General features: G+C 32.4%; 1 long non-coding RNA gene across 1 annotated transcript; it reads right to left on the bottom strand.

Moving 5' to 3' along the window:
• Positions 1–725: 725 nt before the first annotated feature.
• LOC134276042 (uncharacterized) lies at positions 726–4214 on the bottom strand. Its single transcript, XR_009993969.1, has 3 exons — positions 3883–4214; positions 1627–1803; positions 726–837 (listed from the first exon to the last, which is right to left on the bottom strand). It is a non-coding gene; the product is annotated as an uncharacterized LOC134276042 (long non-coding RNA).
• Positions 4215–11573: the final 7359 nt, after the last annotated feature.

The following is an 11573-nucleotide window of genomic DNA, read 5'->3' as shown; positions in this document are numbered from 1 at the left end:
ACGTGTAAACACATTCACTTCTTTTTTTCCAAAGATCTTTTATGGGCAGTTATATAAGTATTTGAACATTCTAGCATATTTTTACATGCATATTTTGTATATAGATTTTAGGATAATAATACTTCTTCATCACTTCTTTTTCACTTGTTGGTAGGATTTTTAACTTATGGAGCTGCAAGTCTGCTTTGCATCTGAGATTTTTTTTTTTGGTTTATTTACTTACTTCTCGTATGTGATATGTCTCCAATTTTGCAAAAGTTTTGGTTTCCATTTATGCAACCACAAGATGTCGACAAAGCTGCTTGAATTCTCCTTCCTGAATTATATACATACTTACATACATTCATAAGAAAAATTAAGTATTTTTTATCTATATTCTAAATTATAAACCATAAAATACATCTAGAGATAATTGTCATTATAAATCATAGAGTTAAAGTAAACAGATTGTGGTAATTTTGTTAAAAAAATGAAATAACACCTGATTTAGAGCACAAGAAGTTAGAGATAGGGTAATGGCAAGGGACATCGTTCCACTGATATTCGTGAGTTTTCCAGATATGTAAACAATCACCAATTCCATTATCATTGCTAGGTTCTCCTAAAATCAATTTTCGGTTAATATATTAAAATATTCAACACACTGTAAAATGTCAAATCTAAATTTAAGAATCATTTAGTAGATTTTTTATGAACACCTAATGATGTGACAAATCAGACCTTTATACCAGGCGTGAAAAGAAAATGGTTCGTCCTCATCCAACCATTCTCAACTGCCCTCCTGTTTAATATCATTTCCAGACAAATACACGCCGTGTGAACCAAGCAGATGCCCGTCTAAGAATTTATATCCAAATAAATCAGTTACAAACATTTTGTTACATATCAGTCACATTAGAATGGGTAGTAAACTTATCAATCGAGTCTACAATCTTTACGAATTTCTTGATCTCTGATAAAGAGAGATTTCTGATAAGGTAAAAATTTCACCTATTTCATTATGGTTAAATAATTTTATATATATCGGAGAAAACAGTTACTAGCTATAATCCCTAGCCAGAATCATTTTGGCTCATAACAACAAATAGAGCCAAACCATACACTTCTACTGCTTGTTGACGTTATACAACGTCACCTTTTTTGTCGTTTTCAATGAAAATGACAAATCTTCTCAAATTGATTTTTTTCATTAAAGCAAAATATTAAGATATAATTTGAAATGTGAATCAATAGAGCCGTTTTAAATTTAAACGTTGAGGATTTATGACTACAGAATTATTAAGTGTGTTGTTTGTTAAATAAAAAGAATATGACAAAAATTCCACGAATTTTCAGAGCAACCCTCGTATTTATACAGCTTATGGCAAATAGGAATATATTTGACAAACATAGACATTTCAAAAATGTGAATAAATTAGTGTTTAGATATTATTGTGTTTTAGCCTGTCTCCTTATATCAAAATGTATAGTTCGGTGGTTTTTTAAGAATAACTTTTAAATAGCCAATATATATATCTTTAAAATCTATATTAACTATTTTTACAACATAATTTGATTTCTATGATTAAATACATAATGTAGATAAATAAATGTAATAAAAGATAAATAAATTAGTTATATAATTACACTGTTTGATGATAAATCTTTGGATTCTTCTATTTGACACTATTGGTAGAGTCGACCCATGGGCTGCACAACCATCACGAGCTTGATACCAGTTTCTGGATCCAGAAAACAGCCTGTAGCATTTATCTTCGAATTTGTCCCATCCTCCGTCACAGTGAAAGGAAACAGCAATGGAATCTTTTTTCAATAAAAGAAAAAAATTGATAAAATTTGAAAGTGATGCTTGATTGTCGAAAAAAAAGTCTGTACATGTACATTTATTATTAAGCATGATAAATTGACTTCCACAATTTACAGAAAGCAGAGGGATAGTTTAGGGGGGAAAGTAATATTAGTCATTGTAATAAGAACCAGTCGAGACTGTAGCTATACTGGTTTGTACTTATCACAAAGGAAGGGAAAAGTTACATTTGTGCTTGAAACTTTGCAACAGCAATAAATAAAATAATGATCCTCGATGTAGTCTCCTTCGTTTAATTCTATGCAAAATTATACTAAATTCTAACAAAGCTGGGAGAGGAGAAGCATTTTTATAGTTTTTCACAGAATTCTATAAATAGTAGCCATAGCAAAATTGTTCATTGAAATCGAAAACTGCGATAAAGAATTATGTATCTTAGTGTATTCTATTTGTGTGCCAAGCTATTTCAAAACTGGACGCACAGTTAATTTATGATAATAATTGGTTATTTTACGTTGTCTTGGTAGGGAACGAAAAGCATCCTACTACGATAAAGATATACAAAAATGATCAAATTTTAAAACAAGAATGTATGATAGTTGACAGCTTAATTAAGATATTATAAAAAAAAAATAATTTAAATCTGGTGGTTACTCTGTTGAATCCACAGCCTCCTTAAGTCATTTTATTTTGATCCAATCTTTTTTGTGTGTTGATTGCATGCCTTTAAGTCATTTTACTACCCCTAACATATTACTTATTGCCACTTTAACTTAAGCTTTTCTTAAAGACTATTAATTCAGGACCCCTATACAATATAGGTTTTAAGGATGACGTTTACTCAGGTTTCAGAAATCAGAGAGGAAATTTTATAAAGTATAATATATTAAATCAAAAATTGTTCTAAATGGATAAAATAACTAAGTTTTATCTCAATATCAATTAAAAAATTTAATATGTAAGTATTTGACGAAAATATACAGAAACAAAACTCAATGTATGGCTATGCAGAGGAAATTTGGACTAAATTCTTAATTTGTCATTTTTGTCAGCATTTTTATTTCTTGCAATATTAATCACAAAGTAAAGGTGACATGTATTTTAATACATCATTTTGCAAATTTTATATGTGTTTAAGCTCATGAATTATTTCAATTAAATAAATGATATGAAATAAAGAAATTCAAAAACGTGTACAAAAACCACTGCAGTCAACATACCTCAATAATTTGATCATTGACCCCATATAATATTAATACCATGAGAATAAGGGTAACAAATGTAACATGAGGCTATAAATAATTTAGAGTTCTTATCAGTCAGATTTTTGCAATATTTGATTAAAAATCGGGAAAAAAATATAAACATGACAGAGGAAATTCGGACTGTAATAATTATCACGTTTTTGGCCCAAACTCTACTCATTTCTTTATATGGAGCAACTCTGTTCCATTGCTATAATATTTTATTATTTAAAGAGTTTTGTTGCTTGTAATATTTTCCGAGTGAAGAAAAATATGGTCATAGTGTGAAAAATTGAGGTATTTTCCGAGAAATACTCAGGGTCTCCTAGCATGAAAACGAGGTCAATGACCTAGTTATTTGAAATAGAAATTTAACACAAGAATCATAGGTTTACAATGTGCAATAGGTAGCTTTTCGTTCTTATCAGTGGAATTTTTAGTCATCTGAGTAAAGATATACCTTAATGAGAGCCTAAGTTATCCACTGTTAAAGTTATCGATTCTTACAAAAGTTCAATATTAGAGTCATTATTACAACCATGAAATTTACGAAATGCTGGCTATAAACGAAGTTGTGGAATTCTCTGAAACATCAACTAATTATTTAGAAGTCTGCCTGGGTAAAGAAAGTGATTGTTCTTAGAGGCTGCTTTTGAGTACGAATGTTTACCAAAAATAAAAACCAAACGTTAATGATAGCGTAATATTGCCACATATTTAAGGAAGGCTGATGAAGTTCAAACACCATGGGCTCTAAAACGACGTAATTTAAATGAAACAAGACAACGCACTTTTTGTATGAACATATTCGCAGTGATGTTATTTACTTACCGCCGACGACATTTAGAATATAAAATAAATAAAACACGAAATAATTATTCCACCACATCTTTCGAATTTATCACTTTTCACTTTCAAAAATGGTTAGCGAATTTCGATGATGTACTATAGGTGATATACATATTTTTTCGGCTACTTGCTTTCCTCCAAACATGTGTCAGAATTTCTCCAATCGTCTTCCTGATTGTTCTCTCAAACAACCCTCGATTTAAACACTCAAGCAAAACAATTAAGTGTCGGATAATTGCAGCATTTAGTGTTACTGTCCATCTATCGACGCTGTTACATTATCCAATAAGGAAAACTCTTTGATAAATATAGAATTCAATTCTTGTTTTATTAACTTGTTTGGCAAAAACTTAATCTATTTTAGAAATTGTTCGTGATTAAAGCATGCACTTGAGTTTCCAATCACTAAAAAGACATGGATCACATTTGCAGGTGGTAAGGGTATATTGTTACATAAGTAAGGGAAGGGAAGTTGACGATTGTTAAAGTTAAAGTCGTCACCTTTATCCTGAAGCTTTAATTGATGATTAACTGCCTAATTTTTTTGGTTTCATGATGTGATCAATCGAGTGATCATCGTCATGAAACCAAAACAATCTGACAGATATTCCTCATATCTAAATGCTCTTGGTTCCGCAATTTCACGTGGTACAAGCCCCGCTGCTGTCTCTATTTACCCCGCTCCGTACGTGATTTTTTAACCGCGTCTTTCGATGAACTAGCAGGTTTATGAAGAATTGAAGTATTTTCACTATTTGTGATAAATGAATTCTTAGGCTTCAATGCAAAATTAACATCTCAGAACTCAGTATGATTTTTCCCCCAAGGGATATGAACTAAAACATATGTATACAGTTTTGTGAAAGATAGATTTGAACGAAAATATCAATTTTACAATCCTATGATGAAAGATAAAAACACAAGCCATAGAAAACATCAAATGTGGGATCAGATGCGTAAGAGGAGTAAGAATCCCCCGACCTCTCAGAATATTATGTTTATCAAATCAACTGGGATTCATAAAAGCCAGGTACAGATTTTTCACATAATAACAAGACTTAATACCAAATGCTCCATATCAATTATAGTTAAGAAAAACTTATTGTGTTAAGATGTATCATCCAAATCAGTTTTAAACACACAAATGCTTCATAATAAATGCTTATATTCTTAATTTAACTTGTGAATGTCACTTCGAATAATAAAGTAAATGAAATCAGGAAAACAATACAATGAAAACATTTTGACGAGTAGCCCATCTTTTAACCTTTTTGTGTGTGTCTAAATAATGTTTTCTTTTTGCTTCCTGATTGCTTGCTATCCAAAAAAGGGTCAGTATTAGGCACTTGCAATACTCAAGAAGGATATAAGTACTGTGAATAAAATTTAGCTTTATGATTTGATAGAAATATTTAAAAAAAAAAGGAAATGAAAATAATCTTCACTTCCTTGCAAAAGCATCTAAATGTGCTACTAAGTATAGTGATAAGTTGTGTCATTTTATATATATTGTCACATGAGCTTTTCCGTTCTGCGACTTAATTGACAAAAAGGGTACATGGCTTTATGGTCTTAGCAATATAACACTGCAGAGTTCATCTGTTAAATATATTTAATGATATTGCTAAAACCTCATTTTAAATTTAAAAAAAAAAAGTAAAACACAAATATTGAACAAAAAGTGTGTTTAAGAAATCTGTAGACTTTAGAAAATCTATTTCCTAATTTGAGAAATAAACTACGAAATTTTTAATGCAAATTTTTAAATTGGTAGATGTCAAATGAAAGTTTTCTAACTTCTTCGGATTCATTTTTTTTGGGGGGCAAACTCGTTCATACATATATTTATTTTGTTTACAAATGTCTACGTGTGTATTAATTCTAATTTCTCACTCCTCCATGGCAACTGATCCCACCTCTGATATTTTGGAGGTCTTTATTTGCTCTGCTCCTATTTATGTTCCCCAAACGAAGTTGGGGAACATATTGTTTTTACTCTGTTTCTTATTATTATTAAGGTCTTCCGACTTCCTTCGGAAGACCTTACTGTTTTTCTTATGTTTCCTATTATTATTATTTTTCCCTTTTCATAGTACACAAGATTTCTCGGAAACTACTGAACCAATTTCAATGATTTTTTCAGGAATGATGCATTTTTGTAAAATCTCCAGACCCTTTTTTCATTTTTTAAAAAATCACTTCCGGTCGCATTTTTTGTCCGATTTCCTTTTTTAAAATCGTCATTTTGTCCACGCATCTTCTTGTAAACCACTCAAGACTGAATCACGAAATTTTCAGGGATGGTAAAACATCTCTTTAAAATATGTATTACGTCTTTTAGTTTGGCATCCGTTACTTCCGGTCGACACAGGAAGTGATGTTTAATTTCAAATTTTTTTGAAAAATTTAACCGTCTTTAATAAAGGCAAACAGAACTTATGTTAACATTTACAATCGTCAATAAAAAACATCAATTGGAAGTACTTCCGGTTTACACCGGAAGTTGACGAAAAATTTAACTTTCTCTCTTTAATCAAAAGAAATAGAAAAAAATGTTTAATTTGAGCTTTTTTTCTGGTCTTTTGGCTTTGATGTCAGCCGGAAATGAAGCCTGAATTGATGAAAGTCGTCAAATAACGTCACTTCCGGTCAAACCGGAAGTAGTCAAAAAATGTATATATTGGCTGTCTTTGACATGTTTTTGGGTAAAATATGTCACTGAAAGCAAAATACTTAATTTTCCGTCCATCGACGTAACTTCCGGTCAAACCGGAAGTAGCCAAAAAAAGTTTATTTTGAAGGTTTTGATGCAAAATTGAAATTATGTAGTCACTGGATACTACTAAGCTCATTGCTTTCTTTTGTTGACGTTACTTCCGGCACTTCCGGTCAAAACCGGTCGGAAGACCTACTCGTTGCTTTGCAACGAGCTTTGCTCTAGTTATTTAAGGTCTTCCGTCTTCACGGAAGACCTTATAGTGATTCTACTGTTTCTTATTATTATTATTAAGGTCTTCCGACTTCCTTCGGAAGACCTTATTGTTTTCCGTCGGTTTCCTATTATTATTATTATTAAGGTCTTCCGTCTTCAGCGGAAGACCTTCTTGTTATTCTTAGGTTTCTTTTCCACTATTTTTATTATTAAGGTCTTCCGTCTCCAACGGAAGACCTTATTGTTTTCGTTCGGTTTCTTTTTCTCTATTATTATTATTATTATTATTATTATTCTTTTTTTTTCTTACCGATTTTGTGCACGCGAGTTCTCGGAAACGGCTCGGTCGATTTTCACGAAACTTTAAGATCTGATAGGTATTGGTCTGAACCTTATTGGAAATTTTTTATACGTACGACGTCACCTCCGGTCTTGAGATATGGACGATTTACTGATTTTGAGAGGGTCAGCTTGTCCTGGCAATCACTCAAAAACGAATGAAGATATTGACTTGAGATTTTCAGTGAAGGTAGTGGAAGGATGGCTGAATTGCTTTTTTGAGTCTATATCTTTCCAGCGCAAAAGGCGTGAAGCTCGCCTGAGCTCGAAAAATTGGCTCGGAAATATCTCGCACAATTTAACACGTTTTCTCTGATATCTTTGTACCTGTCAATAATTTGTTTAAAGATATATAATAAAAGTTGTGCAGAGTAAGATTTTCTTTCATTTGATATGAAGAAAAGGGGTGTGACCCCTCAAATAAAGGGCAAAGAGGGGAAAAAAAACTTTCATCTATAACTCTTTATTTATCAAATTTTTGTTTTAAATAACTGAAGAAAAAATGTTTCATAACAATCTGCATCAATGCATTGTAAAATTTTGATCATATGTTACGTAATTAGGGGCCATTAAGGGACAAAATGTTCAATCTTGGAATATTTATATCTCCAAAAGGGGAATTATTTTAATAAGCAGTATTGAATAAAAGATGCTCAAAATCGTCTTTTAAACATTATACAACCATTCTATATATGCAAAAACGTCCCCTTAAGGATGTAAAAGGCTGGCCCCTATTTTGTGCACGCGAGTTCTCGGAAACGCCTCGGTCGATTTTCACAAAACTTTCTGATCTGACAGATATAATCGGAACCTTATTGGAATTTTTTTTATATATACGACGTCACTTCCGGTCTTGAGATATGGACGATTTACTGATTTTCAAAGGGTCAGCTTGTCCTGGCAATCACTTCAAAACGAATAAAGATACTAACTTGAGATTTTAAGTGAAGGAAGAATTGCTGAATTGCTTTTTTGAGTCTATATCTTTCCAGCATAAAAAGCGTTGAAGCTCGCCTGCGCTAGAAAAATAGGCTCGGAAATATCTCGCACAATTTAACACGTTTTGTCTGATATCTTTGTACCTGTCAATAATTTGTTAAAAGATATATAATAAAAGTTGTGCAGAAATAGATTTTCTTTCATTTGATATGAAGAAAAGGGGTATGACCCATAAAATAAGGGGCCCAAAGGGGCCAAAACGTTTTAATCTATAACTCTTTAATTATCAAGATTTTGTTATACATTTCTGAAGAAAAAATGCTTATCTCAACAAACTGCAACAATATCTTGAGGAAATATGACCATATAGTAAGTAATAAGGGGCCAAAATGCTAAATCTTTTCTTCTTTTTATCTCCAAAGGGAGAACTATTTGGATAAGCAGTATTGAATAAATTTCAATAAAAGATGTTCAGAATCGTATTCTAAACAATAAACGACCATTCAATATTTACAGGAACGTCCCATTAAGGGCTTGTAGGGCTGGTTTCTATAGATTTTTATTCTGTAGTCTCGAAAACGAAAATAAATTATAAGTATTTGTTGAACAAAAATCTTTAAATTTACGAACCTTATCATTTGAAATGAAGAAGAAGGGGCTGATTCATCAAATAAGGGGCCCAGAGGGACCAAAAGACTTTTATCTATAACTATTTGATAATGTCGGCTGGGTCAATTTTCACCAAAAAAAATTTTCAGATCTAATAGATATTATTGATCTGAACTTTATTCGAATTTTTTTTTTGTATTGATGACGTCATTTCCGGTCTTGAGATATAGACGATTTACTAAGTGATTTTCAGAGGGTCAGCTTGTCCTGGCAATCACACCAAAACGAATAAAGGTATTGAGTTGAGATTTTCAGTGAAGGTAAGGGAATTTAAGGATTGTAGATTTGCTTTTTTTTCTAAAGCATATCTTTCCAGCGTAAAGGGCGCAGATGTTCGCCTGGGCTCGAAAAATAGACTCGCAAACATCTCACAAAATTTGACACGTTTTCTTTTTAATTTTTACACATGTAAATATTTTGTTAAAACATAAAAATAAAAGTTGTGTAGAATTACAAGAGCTTTCATTTGATATCAAGAAAAAGGGCTAGTCCCTAAGAGAAGGGGCTCAAATGATCCAAACTGTTCATTCTATAACTCATTAACTCTAATACATAGGCGTAGTCACGGGGGGGGGGGGGGGCAGCGGGGGCACTAGCCCCCCCACTTTCAGATCTGGGGGGGGGCACGAGTATGTCTGTGCTCCCCACTTTTTAATGAAGAACAAAATCACAGCTATTTTGAAATAAAACTAAACCTCATTTTATGGCATTTTTTTAAGTTCAACAAATGAGTAAGCATTTCTCTTGAAGTAATAGTTGTATAATATATTAATGTAATATAGTAATTAAATCGTTAAGACCTGCCTCCCCACTATTTTCCCCAACATTACCTTTACTATTGGAAATATTCAATGAAGGGATAGTTGCCCCCCCCCCACTTTTTGACCATAGTATAGTGATATCGGAGAATTGTGGGGAAAAAATCGGAATTGAAAGTAACGTGCATTTGAAAAAGTTGGCCACTACCCCCCCCCCCCCCCCCCCACCCCCACGTAATAGGATTTTCGAGTTTGGGGAACTTTCAATCTTGGTTTTTTTTTTTTTTTTTTTTTTGCTTGTCAAAGAATTTCTGGAGTTGAGCCCCCCCCCCCCACTTTTAAGTTTGTGACTACCCCTCTGTAATATTTTTGTTAGAAATTACTGAACGATTGACAAATACATATTATACCTGAATTTGATCATACATTATGTAATAAGAGACCCTAAGGGTCGGGCCACATGGATAAATCTTTGAGGCTTTACTTCTCGAGAAGGCGAAAATATTTTGATAAGCAGTTAATTGAAGAAAAGATGTTCAGAATAACGTTTTTAACAATATTCACCATTTTAATTTTGGCAGAAGGGCTTCATTAAGGACTTGAAAAACTGATCACTAAATACTTCTACACAGCATATCTCGAAAACAAAAAAAAATCTGAATGGCAATTGAACAAAAAATCTTTACGTACAGTCACAAGACCTTTCATTTGATATCTGATATCAAGAATTATGGGCTGATCCCTTAACTAAATCGCTCGGGGTGGGGGTGGGGGTTCATACACATGTATTAGTGTCATCTCCGTTATTAAAGCTACATATGGGTTATCTGAGGTTAAGAGAAATTAACTTATAGTAGTCGAGATACATGTATGCATATCATGCTATTTACGTTCAAATTGAAAAAAAAATACAATTTTGAACTTGAATAACCCCACCTTTTTAGTTCAACTGATGTAATAAAACTTTGTTGTATTTGTGGAATCGATGAATACATGTACAGTTGTGTATATCGGTTATCGTTAATATTTGGTAAATTTGAAACGCGATATATATAGTGTTCCTAATTTAATCACAAGATCCACAGTACCCCCTCCCAGAAAACGTCGCAATGTTTACGGAAAATGTCCGCTTACACCTTTATATATAAAGTAATTAAGTTTACAAATTAAAATTGTATTTCAATTTTCGCAAAAAATACGTCTCGCAGACCAATGTGTAGGCCTATATACATTATGGCTTTATATCGATTATCAAACTTCTTTACGAATTATTATCGTTCGAGTTAATAAAAGAATTTTCTTCGTAAGAGTTATCTACGAAAGGTGATATCAACAAAGAGAGAACCTTCGAAGACGGAGAGTGATCTACAGAAATATTTTCAAAGAATATTATCAGTAGTTGGTCGATTCACGTCGTCAAAGTTACAGAAATTTAGTCTGAGTAACTCAGGGAGTACAAGCAATTGTGAAAAGCCGTCAATCGATCGGCTCTGTTCAAAGCGTAGTGTAAGTGTAAATGAAGACAAAGTCGCCATCTTGATTCTCAAGAATTGTTGTGTAAAAAATCTATCCATTCAGTCAAATTGGGCATTTCTGTTTCAATTTGTAAACAGTGATAAATTTAAGTACAAAATACTGGTTCTAATTTGTATTACGCAATGTGAATGCCTAATTTCTTTTGAACAGGTCCAGTCCAAAGACTATTTCTACCTGTGTAGCTATTAATAGCTACCTAGGTATTTAAAGCTACCCAAAGTCGCTATTTTTACATACTTTTTATAATTTCTGCATTTTGCGGCACAAAGACCAAACAGCGCAACATGGTGAATACCATAAATTATTTTGATACAGTCACACTAATGATGAATACGACAAAATTTTGGTCAAAAAGTGATTACTTCCTGAATCTGCAATTTTACATTAGTTTCTATGCAAAATTAATAATATATGAAGTAATCATTTTCTGGCCAAAATTTAGTCATATCCATCATCAGTGTGACTGTATCAAGAAATTTTGTGCTCACCATGCTGCGCCA

This window comes from Saccostrea cucullata, unplaced genomic scaffold (genome assembly GCF_032062105.1).
Source record: "Saccostrea cucullata isolate Sc308-1 unplaced genomic scaffold, CSIRO_AGI_Scuc_v1 ctg1318, whole genome shotgun sequence".
In the NCBI taxonomy this organism is placed as follows: Eukaryota; Metazoa; Mollusca; class Bivalvia; order Ostreida; family Ostreidae; genus Saccostrea; species Saccostrea cuccullata.
Note: the sequence above shows the minus strand (reverse complement) of the source record. Positions and strands in the feature narration are given on the sequence as shown.